General features: G+C 43.3%; 1 protein-coding gene across 3 annotated transcripts in view; it reads right to left on the reverse strand.

Moving 5' to 3' along the window:
- Positions 1-12,425, reverse strand: part of EPHA6 (EPH receptor A6) — a 506,479-nt gene that overhangs the window by 73,238 nt on the left and 420,816 nt on the right. The gene's annotated exons all lie outside the window — the stretch shown is intronic.

Consider the following 12,425-nt stretch of genomic DNA (forward strand, 5'->3'; position numbering starts at 1 on the left):
CAATATTTACAGCTCACACCATTTTGAGTACAGTGTGTGTGTACTCAAAAGTGTGCAGGAAGGGTGTTGCATGTGTACCCAGGGTTGCATGATAAGTGTGCACTGTGTCACCACTATAAACCAAACAGTTGGCATAACAGCTCTGTTAGTGCGGATATCTTGTCCAGAAAGGGCTTATTTTGGGATTATTCCTTTTCCTAAAGGTGACAATAACAAGAACTAATATCTTTTTAGTGGGAAGATCCTCCTATTGTGGTGCTCAAGGCCCTCTCTTGTCATAAATATGCTGTATATTCCACAATCTAGTTTTTATAGGATTTATTGACCTTCATGCCTACTATGAATTAGTGCTTTCAGTTATTGAACAAAAATGCAGCCTGGATTCAAAGCACAATATTATTTATTTATTTATTCCTCCTTCCCTTCCTTAATTTTATTTTAATATTTATAAGCCACCTTTCTAGATCAAGTTCATCCAAGGCTGTGAACAAACTATGAGGATAAAAACACAACAGTGTATTATAATACAACTTCAAAAATTTTTTAAAAATAAAATACAAAAAGCCAACAATACATTAAAATATAATTTAGCAAGGATAGAATATATTCTCAGAGCCACAACAATAAAAAAGCAGTGGAACAGCAGTATGACCAATAAAATATATCAATTAACAGGCATTAGAAAAATGTGGATTTTCCAAGTATTTTTAAAATGATGCAACTGAGGAGGCCAACACTACATACTTCGGGGTACAATTCCTACTGAGAAAGCCTTTTCCCACCAATCTAACTGATCTTAAAATCAGGACATTGAGTAGGCCTCCAACACTGATGTTAAAGCATGGGTACAGTCATTCATTCAAATAATATGGCCCCAAACCATTTGGACTCAGCATGTGCTCAACATGAAAAGCAGTCCAGTTTGAATCCAATGGCATTGTATTTAAGATTCAGCATATCCTTATTTTTTTATGGGCTAAGGACCAGTTCACACACACACACACACACACACACACACACACACACACACGCCTCTCTCATTGACTGCTCTATGAAGTGATTTGTTGTATAGGAGAATCAGCCATCACCAATTAATAGCGGCAGAGAAAGCTTTCCTATTATACTGCGTCAACTCTTTAGGAATGAAACATAAAAAAAAATGAACATGCATATGTCAACCAGGCGTAAATAGTATTTATGTTTCTACTGAGTAAATGGTACTATTTTAAGAATTATTCTGTATGGCTATTTCAGGTTTCTTGGTTCTCTGTGAACACAGGAAGTTACCATATTTGAATCAGACCACTGGTCTATCTAGCTCAGTATTGTGTACAGTGTAGACTCCACATAAATAGGTAGGATTTTACATTGGAATCTTTTCTATCCCTATATGTAGATGTCAAGGATTGAACCTGAGAACTTCTGCGTGCAAAGTATGTTCTGTACCCTTGAGTAATGGCCCTGTCTTTTTAGACTAGGATATATAACTGAGTGCCATTTTTTGGTAGAAAGGCAGGATACAAGTAAAACAAATGAACAAACAATTAACATCCAAGTCATTCTGGTACTAATTTTACTTCCTGTATTTTCTTGACAAGCTTTTTACTGTTTGTGTTCAGGAATAAACTGTCAGTCCAAAACTACTTAGGAGAAACTGTCCTATTTGCATACTAATCAGGGCAACCCATCAGTTGTTATTTAGGTAATGCTAATAATACAAAGGAGTGAATAATATATGCAGAACTAGTGTAATGAATCATCTTGCATGCAAGACTGGAAAGAATATAATAAAACAACAAAGACATTTTGTGGAATGGCTGTATTAGTTCTATTTCAAATGAGCTAAAGATAAAAGGAATAATGAACATGAGTACTTTCAGAGAACCTTGTCTACATTTCCCTTGTTATTATTATTTTCCGTTGTTTCTGGCAACATATATTTAGATAGCATTACTGGAATAGCACACAATATTCACAATGTGACTCGGTCAGAGCCTTGCAAAATGGTATTATGCTTTTACCAATTTCCTTTTGCTAAACTTTCTTCCATTTTGTTTGGGAACAGACAAGAGTTCTTGTATGATTGACCAAGCAAGAGCCAAAAGCCAGTTTTTGTTTACCTAATATAGTAAAGCCTGGAACAATGGCAGAGTGGTGGAATGACTGGCAGGAGGCGTCAGAACAGAATGATGGGTGAAATTAGGTACATTACAGAAAGTCAGTTAGCAAGTAGGATCAGAGACAGGGAGTTGGTTAGAGGGTCAGAAATATTTTAACTGTTATTTATTATTATTTATCAGATGACTACTTGTTCTGGATGTTAGTTCCCATAAATAAATATACGTTTACTGCCTTAGCTGAGTTCAGGTCCAGGTGGATTCTAAGATTGGTATATCTCACCCCATGTGCTGACCATGAAGTACACAGCCATGTTTAAACAGGAGAATTCTGTTCTCTGCACATCAGCAGCAGATTAATTCAGTGAGTATTGGGGGAAGTCTGGACTCAGTGGATTACTTGAGAGACTTATCTATGGGCGGACCCCCAGGTAAATCGCAATACCTGTTACTACTTGCCTATCAATGATGTTGATATCTTTTGTATTTTTTATCTCACTTTTCCTTCAAGAAGTTCAGAATGGCGTATTGCCTACACCAACTTTATCCTCAGAACAGTCCTGTGAGCTTCATGGTTGGGTGGGAATTCAAGCTCAGGTCTCCACAGACTTTGTCAGACACATTACAATATATTGGTTCTCTTCTGAAATTCTCTTTCCCACTGAGCATGAAAAGGATTCTTAGTTCCTATTGGGATTAAATCAATTTCTTTAATTGAGTAATTATATGCATATCCTGCCTTTCTGGCCAAAATGTCGCTCACTGGATCCAGACTGAATTGTATGAAACTGGGCTGGCAGAAGTATACGTCTCTGCCTCCTCCCCACACCATTCTCTCCAGCCCCCTGAAAATGCTACACAGAGGGCTGGGGGACTGAATTAGGTAAACTGTTGTGCAGAGGGGAGGGGATATCCCTGAAAATCAGGCAGAGACACCTTCCATGAGCAGAGCCCTTCCACCCATGGAAGACAGATCCTGGATCCATCCCATCATTGGCTCCCAACCTTGGGTTTCCAGACCCAATACCCATCATCCCTGATCATTGACTGTGGTAATTTCTAAGTATGGTAGCTGTATTCCAATAAAACCTGGGGATCCAAGGCTGGGAACCACTGCTATGAAGTTTCCTGTAATTCACTGTGTCCCTGACTCCAATCCTGTATCTCCTTCACAATGTATACAAAACAAGATTTTGGGATTTTATCTGAGCTACAGTTACAAAACAATATATTTATCTTAATCCTTCTGTCTCCAGATTATTTATTGAAGGAAAAAGGAATATTTTTCCATATTTCTTCTCATGGCCACGTCTCACATGATGAGTTCCCTACACTTGCATAGAGTAACAAATTGTATTCACACATGGCCTGAGGAATGGTCTGAAGGCACACTATCTAGTTTTAGGGCTAAAGATAAGCAGGTTTGCCTCTGTAAGCATTTTGAATAGGTTACAGCTCAGGAATTATATACAAATTGCTCTGCACTCTTTAGAAGAGTGGGGTTTAATTGTAATGAAATAAAGTCTATTTTGCAGTGTGTATATTTGAGATGTGTGAACTTTCCTAATTCTTCATCAAGTCCTCGCGGATACTCAAGTAGCTAAATGTAACCAAATAGCAGAACTGCAAACAGACAATTTCATTCATTATGACATAATGCCTCTCGCCACATTGCGGTTACAAATCCAAGATGGTTGCTGCCCCCCTTCAGATCCCCTCTCTCTTACACAGACAATTGGGGGTTGCGACCTAATGGTGACAGCCCACGTGACTGAGCTTTGTGTGTGAATACTGCAGTCACACAGGTCAATCACATGACTGGCACCCTCCTTCCCAAGAGAGTGTAGATTGGGTGAGAAAAATCCAGGTGATCAGCCCAGGCATGAGTTTACTGGAGTAGCGAGCAGGTGAGGGAAAGTGGGCGGATGGTGGTGGAATAACTGTGGTCTATAAAGACAATCTTAACCTGACCAGACCTCCTGTCCAGGATTTGAATCACATCGAGTGTGTGTACCTGAGTTTGAAGACCAGGGATAGACTGGGAATTCTCTTAGTGTACCAGCTACCCCGCTACCTATCAGACTCCCTGGCCAAGCTCATGGAACTGTTCTGTACACAGAAGATCTCAGGGAGTTGAAGCGGGAAGGACAACAACTAAAGCACCGATGGCAGAAAACTCAACTTACATCTCACAAGACATGACAGAGAACATCTTCATTCCTATGGGGTGGTAATACATGCAGTGAAGAAAGCTTTCTTCTTTGCACACATTGCATCTGTGAATTCAAGTCCAGCAGAACTGTTCAGGATGGTGAGGGGTCTAACTCAGATAACCTTCCCCCCTGAACCCGATTCTAGAGCCTTCAGTAGTTCGCTGCGATGCCTTTAATGATAATTTCACAGATAAAATCTCTCAGATAAGAGCTAATTTAGATGCTGTCGTTATAACAGAAGCTGACAATAGCGTGTCCAGCAGCTCTGCGAGTGGGATTGGACTGAATCAGTTTCTGTTGGTGAGCACCGAAGTCGTGGACAAGCTGCTCAGACGAGTGAGGAAGACAACTTGCTCTCTCAATCCCTGCCCTTCTTGGCTGGTCGCCCAGGGAAGAGATGCAGTTAAACTACAACTACAGCATATTATTAATGCATCTCTCAGGGAGGGGAGTTTCCCACCATGTTTAAAAGAAGCAGTGGTGTGGCCACTTCTAAAAAAAAGCCCTCCTTGGATCCTCTGGACCTTATAATTAAGGTGTACCATCCACCCTGTTGGCCAGCATCCTCCCTGACTGAGTTGGTGGAGGCGGTCTTAAGTGTGATGTTGGAGGAACAGTGGTTCTGAGCAACTTCAACTTTCTTTCTGAGGCCATCTCTGAGGCTCTCGCTCGGGACTTTATGGCCTCCATGACAACCATGGGGCTGTCTCAGTTTGTCATCGGCCCAACACATGAAGCAGGGCATACCCTTGATTTGGTTTTTGCTCCAAGCTGTGATATGGGTAGTCTGAAAATTGGGTCCCCCCCCAAGTAACCCCATTTTCACGGTCAGACCATTTCCTGGTGAGATTTGAACTCACGGCATTACTACCCTCCTGCAAGGGTGGGGGACCCATTTGGATGGTCCACCCTAGGAGACTGATGGAATCCAATGGATTCCTGAATGCTATTGGGGATTTTCCAGTGGAGTGAGCTGGTGATCCAGCTGAGGCTCTAGCCTCACTGTGGAACGGTGAGATGTGGAGGGCGATCAACATGATTGCACCTGAGTGCCCTCTCTAGTCCTGTAGAGCCTGCTCTGCTCCTTGGTATACTAGGGATTTGCAGTCAATGTAACAGGCTGGATGTCGGCTAGAGCACAAATGGCGCAAGACTCGAAGCGAAGATGACCGAGCATGCTGTAGAGTGCATAATTGTGCCTACTGCATGGCAGTGCGGACAGCAAAGAAGATTTATTTTGCTGCCTCTATTGCGTCTTTGAGTAGCCATCCAGCAGAGCTCTTCCGGGTGGTCTGGAGGCTGCTAACATCCTCCCCAGCAAATGGGGCCCTGGCCCCATGGAGGACCCGCTGTGACCTTTTTGCATCGCACTTTGAGGACAAAATTGCTTCTCTCTGCAGCAAGCTTGACGTTGTTGTTAGTGCAGTTCCAGTTAAGGTATCAGATGCCACCATCTGCCTGATTTTGTGGGATCAGTTCCAGTTATTGTGGCCTGATGACAAGGTGCAACCAACCACTTGCCCTCTCGATCCCTGTCCCTCCTGGCTTATAAAAGCAAGCCGAGGGGATTCGACTGGGTGGATCCAAGGGGTGATAAATGCTTCCCTCCGGGAAGAGGTGGTCCCTGCTGTCCTTAAGGAGGTGGTAGTGCGACCACTCCTGAAGGAGCCCACCCTGGACCCGATGGTATTAGACAACTACTGCCCAGTCACAAACACCCCTTTTTTAGGGAAGGTACTTGAGAGGGTTGTGGCGGAGCAACTGTAGGCACTCTTGAAGGATACTGATTATCTGGACCCATTCCAGTCTGGGTTCCGATCTTGTTACAGGACTGAATCAGCCTTGGTTGCCCTGATGAATGACCTTTATCGAGAGAGGGACAGGGGGAATACAACCCTGTTAATCCTGCTCGATCTCTCACCAGCTTTTGGTACCATCGGCAATGGTATCCTTCCGTAACGCCTGAGGGGTTTGGGAATTGGGGGCACTGTGCTCCAGTGGTTCTGGTCCTACCTCTCGGGTAGGTTCCAGATGCTGATGCTTGGGGATAGCTGCTCCTCAAAGAAGAAGCTGTTGTATGGCATACCACAAGGCCCCATCCTATCCCCAATGCTGTTCAACATCTACATGAAACTGCTGGGAGAGATCATCTGAGGGCATGGGGTGGGGTGCTATCAGTAAGCTGATGACACTCAAATATAGTTCTCTATGCCTTCGTTAACAGCATCAGCTAAGGATAGTGTGTCTCCTCTGAATGAATGCTTGGAGGTAGTAATGGGAGGGTTCAAGGTGCTGGTTTTAACCTAAGAAACCTTTCACGGCTTGGGACCACAATACCTCTCCCGACATGAATGTACCCATACACTATGCTCAACATCTAAAGCCCTCCTCCGGATGCCTACTCTGAGGGAAACTCAGAGGATGGCAACAAGGGAGAGGGCCTTTTCAGTGGTAGCCCCCCAATTATGGAACAATATCCCCAACGAGGCTGACCTGGCATCTTTTCAGTGCCAGGTCAAGACTTTTCTCTTCTCCCAGGCATTTAACAACATATGCTGAGTTTTTTCTTAACTGAACCCAGAATAGTTGTTTTAAATGGATATTGTCTGTTTTTATGCATTTTATGGTTTTAGATTTTGTATATTTGTTTTCAATGTTCACTGTTTTTAATAACTGTAAGCCTCCCAGAGAGCTTTGGCTATGGGGCGGTATATAAATGTAATAAATAAATAATAAATAATAAAAAATTGATGGAAGATGTTTTGTATTAGATTCTTTTTTTAAAAAAAGAAGCTTAAGATCCACTAGCTTTCTGGATGAAAATATTTTCATAGAATCATAGAATAGCAGAGTTGGAAGGGGCCTAGAAGGCCATTGAGTCCAACCCTCTGCTCAATGCAGGAATCCACCCTAAAGCATCCCTGAAAGATGGTTGTCCAGCTGCATCTTGAATGCCTCTAGTGTGGGAGAGCCCACAACCTCCCTAGGTAACTGATTCCATTGTCGTACTGCTCTAACAGTCAGGAAGTTTTTCCTGATGTCCAGCTGGAATCTGGCTTCCTTTAACTTGAGCCCGTTAACTTGAGCCCGTTTTGGAGAGAATAGCAAAAACAGAAAGGTCCAGGCATTGCAAAAGGATTCAGAAAGAGGTTAGCGTAGATATACACAAGTGTGAATGAAGATGATATTCAACTTTATGAATGAAGACTCCCTGAAGGGGTTATGCGGCAAGGTGGGGGGGGGAGGTTTTCCCCCCAACCTTACATAGACGGAAGGCATCTTAACTTGTTTTATAAGTCCATATTTTATCTGCAAAATCCACCCAAACAAAGAAAGAAGCCCAGACTGTGGGGACCATTGGATTCAAAAGGAAGTTGCATGAGCTAGGAGCTCACACAACCAAACGTGGAGTTAATAAGTTAGGTCTCATGTAGCAAACTTTCCCACTGGGAATGTGGATTAACAGTACGAAGATCAAGCCAAACAGGCTGCCTTTAATGGTGTCTTACTTCTGGGCTTCCTCTGCAGCTCAGCATGTTACAGGTTCTTCTGTTGACTATCTTGTTTGAACTCCTGTTGTCTTTTATGTTTCTTTCCACCTGCACTTGGCCCAAGACATGAACTGGGATACAACTGTTAGCTTCAGGACTAATGCTAGTGCAAATAAACCATTTGAACAATGGGCAAGATGACAGTAATAAACCCTGACCAATGATTGCCCTCAAGGACCTTATAGAATTGCACAACCTGTTGTAGACCATCCAATATCCAAAAAGCAATATACCTGGCATGGGATTGCTGCTCATAACAATACTACTGTTAACAATATAACCAATTGGTTCTCTTACCAGAGGACTGGTTTAAATTACTTGTATTGTGTGATTCTGACTAGAGAGCGAACAACTGAATAAGAGCCGTATGTTGTTGAAACTTTTATACATGTAATACAAATAAACTTCACATCGTTTTTAGTTTAGGTGTGAATGATTGTTTGCACTTGATATTTAGGTTGGAATCTTCAATAGGATTAGTAAGGAGTGAATGCCATTGAACAAGTAGAGTGGGACGTATTCTGAACAAACATGCATAGGACTGCACTGCATAAGCATAATATACCCAAAATTCAGCATCTGGAAATGAAATGGATTTCAGTGGGAGTTAAACATGTGCTTTGCTCTCCCACTGAAATTAAAAGTCCCCTACCCCCCTGGAGTATGTGCAGGGGGGATAGGGACTTTTAACCCTCCGCCCACTATGGGCTCAATCCAGATTTGGGGGGGGGTACACCTGCAATTTATATTGAAAAATATGGACTGCTCTTTTGCAATATAAATTGCAGGCACGGGGCCCCAAATCTGGATCAGAACCATAATGCGGCGGGGGTGGGGGGGGAAAGAGGTTACAGCCTCCCATCCCCATGCTAGGATTTTGAACCAGATAAACCCTCTGGATTTACATTTGAGTAAAATAACCAATGACAGGTGCTTGTTACGGGCTATATCCAACGTTAGCCTTATTTAGAGTAGACTCATTGAAATGAACAGGACTTATGTTAGTCATGACTAACTTTGAATACAACTCTATGACTTTATGTAATGTCTGCTTTAGCCTCTAGTTATTTTAAAAGCTAGAACATTAAATTGTAACATGCCATTCAGAATTACGTAATTTTAAACAGCTCCTTTATTTACAATTCATGTAATATTTATTTGCAATTTTGTTTGTAATTTCTTTTATCACAGCATAAAATTTTGACAGTGTGTAATTGAATTGAATGGCAGAATGATGAATAAGGATGAGAATATAAAGTGCCATTTCAATGACAAAATATTTAGAGTGTTGCCTCCTGTCATCCTTTTAAATACTGAATCAAACTGATGTTAATGACTTGATTAATAATAACAATAATAATGCATTCAGTACACACTCATCTCTACAGGTTTTATTTAAAATGAAACACTCAATTGCAAAGGAAATAAACATAAGATTAAATATACAGGACCTATTACCTACCTGGTCCCTATCTGAGGCCCTTCTCTAGATGCCTCCAACAAATGTGGTGAGGCAGGTGGCTACAAGAGAGGGCATTTTCAGTGGTGGTACCCTGTTTGTGGAATTCTTTCTGCAGGGGGATTCACCCGGGGTCTACATTATGGTCTTTCTGTTACCAGGTGAAGGCTTTTAAAGATAAATTCCCAGGCATTTTAGTGTTTTTAGTGCCTTTATATCTTTACACTGCTTTATCCCTGCTGCAGGTTTTACTTTGTGTGTGTGTGTGTGTGTGTGATGCTGTGGTTTTATTTTGTTTTTATTGGACTTATTTTGGTTATGTTTTTAATTTGTACAGCACCCAGATAACTTTGGCTATAGGGCAGCTTAAAATATAACAAATAAAAATCCACATCAATGAAAATAAAATTTGAGGGCTATAATATTGTTCAAGTTTCACAAAAATAATATAGCTAGCTATCCCATAGTGACATGTGGAAGACTGAAGTCATGCTGATAGGAAAACGCAGGCAACATGGGGATGCTTCTCTGCCCTTGGGCCTGCGCTCATGGCAAATATCTGGATGGGGATAGCAATTTGGAAGTATTTTCGCTTCAGCTGTGAGAACTACTTCTACACTTGCTTCCAGCTGACCTTATCCTGGTGAGCACGTCCTTGTGTACATGCCTTTTGTTGCAGGTGTAAACTAGGGACTAAGAGTAGATGAACACAGATGGCCAGCTTTCCAGTTAAAGAATTATCTATCCGTCCAGCCATCCATCCAATAGATAGAGTCAATCTTCAGAGGAAATGCTGGTCCCCTTCTTCCAATATGGTTGAACACTCCAGTTACTACACATGTAGTGTCAACTTTTTCTTCAACAGTTTTGTGCAGTGAAATATGGTGGTCTTTAGTGATTCGCTTTCCCATATTTTTCACATGGTCAGATAGCCATATGTGTCAGTAAGCCATGACTGGTGATATTAAGTGGGAAAGTCATTTCTGTTAGCTACTAAGTTTTATGCTTAAAATTGTCTTTTTAGGAAAATTCTTTTCCATATTTTTTTGTCAATGGCTTTCCCCTTTAATAATTCCAGCAGATCTTCATATTCTTGAGAACTTATGTACTTGCAGTTCCTGCGAGATAACTTTTTATTTTTAGTGTGTGCAATTTTTATTTTTACCGTGTGCAATTTTTATTTTTACCAAGTGTCCTGCTTGAACTTGATCTAAGCTTGGCACCCAACCCAAATGCAGCAGGGAAGCCAAACCAGAATACAGTACAGACTACTCAGGCCCTAGAAGACAAAGCCAGCTGAAATACAGAATTCTAAACTGAGGCTGAGATCAAACCTAGAAGGGCAGTTGCACAGAGAGCACGAACCAGTGGCAGGGTTGTTGAGAGAAGTGAAAGGCAAACAAGGAGAAAGCCTAGGAACAAGCATAATCTCAGGAACAAAGTAAAGCTGGTAGCTATGAGCCAGAAACATGGTCCACTAACCAAACAGCTAGGGTATACACAAAATAGGATCTATGTTGTTCTAGCAGTGGATAAGCCAGAACTGAAGGCTTATGTAGCCTGGTCTACAGGTCTCTGCCCAGACCCATCTGCAGACTTATTAGCCCAGGCTTCCTGTGCCTGAAGAGCCCCTACTCTTGAGGAACCCACCTACTTCTGAGGAGCCTTCTTACTCTTGATGAATCTGGTTTCTGGATGAGAGGCTCACTGGGCCTACACCTTTTGGTGCTGCTGGTCTATAGAGTTGGGTGGTTGCTTATCCTCCTCCTCCGATTCCACAGGTGAGGTAGGCTAATCAGGAATCCTGTCTGCAGATGCTTCAAGGACCACTGTTGCCAAAGGGCCTGGTGTAGACAATTTGCAGGTGTGAAAGATGTCTTAAGTACTGAGTCGGGAAAGGGTAGCCACATTTGGATGACACTTGTCCACTTGATGAAGGGCAAAACCATGGGCCACTGTTGGGAAACACGGAAGTGCCGCTCCATGGAGAGGACTGCCTCCTCTCGTTGAGTTGTCATCTCCCTGCCCCATGTATAGCCCCTCCCCACTGAATGGTGGTGCTGGTGAAGCCTTACCTTACTAGTGGTGCCATTACAGGGGGAGGAGTGGAGGAGAGACGAGCTCCCAGCGGCGGATGAATCCAATGTGTCAATGGGAACAGGACTCCAGGAAGAAGTCCCAACTGAGCCCTGTCTCCTGTTGACAGAAGGGATTCATCCACTGCTGTCACCATGCAACTGGAACACTACACCTCCCTTGTCAGGGGAGAGGAGACACCCGGAATTGGCTGGCAGCAGAACCTTTATGAGAGCTGGGATCACAGCCCCTGACACACAAGGAGGCCAGTCCCAAGCCTCCTTCTTCTGTGGTGGGAAGGCATGGAACTGGCCTCCTCGCGTGACAGAGGCTGTGATCCCAGCTCTTGTGAAGGACCTCAGCGCCGGGCCACGTCATCTGAGGGATGACATGGCTCAGCGCTTAGAAGGACACGTTGCTGGGGGGAGGGGGATATTGTCCATTGCAAGGAGATCTTTCTCCCCTGCATCGCATCTTCTATGCCTATCAAGTCTGGAGCCAGAGAGCAGCGATCATAGAAGATGCGTTGCTGGGGAGAAGGATCTCATTGCAACGGACAATATGTGTCCTCAACAGTGATCGGCATAGGAACAGACCCCTGCCTGTTCCTAAGCAGAAGGGTCATCCTGTACACAGGCTGGAAGGAGGTCCTTCCAGTCTGCGCACAGGATGACCCTACAGCTGGTGCAATCAGGTGACGGGTGGGGACACAGAGGAATCTGAGCTGCTGGGCCCTCCTTCATTGCTCAATCTGCATAGGAGGCTGCCTCCTGTGGCTGGAAGTTTCAATTTGAGGATTGCATCGAGGCATGTTCTTGTGCAGGCCAGCACTTCAGAAGCCCCGTTTGCTCCGCCCCACCAAGGGACAGGACAATTGGGGCTCCTGAAGTGCTCGCCAGCACAGGATTATTCTCCCTTGCCCCTGGAGCTCTTTGGTATTAGTGGCCAGGTTTCTGCTGCTCTTGCTCCGTGACTCTGTGAAGAGGATAGAATAATCAACTCAGCCCGC

This window comes from Elgaria multicarinata, chromosome 5 (assembly GCF_023053635.1).
Source record: "Elgaria multicarinata webbii isolate HBS135686 ecotype San Diego chromosome 5, rElgMul1.1.pri, whole genome shotgun sequence".
NCBI lineage: Eukaryota > Metazoa > Chordata > Lepidosauria > Squamata > Anguidae > Elgaria > Elgaria multicarinata.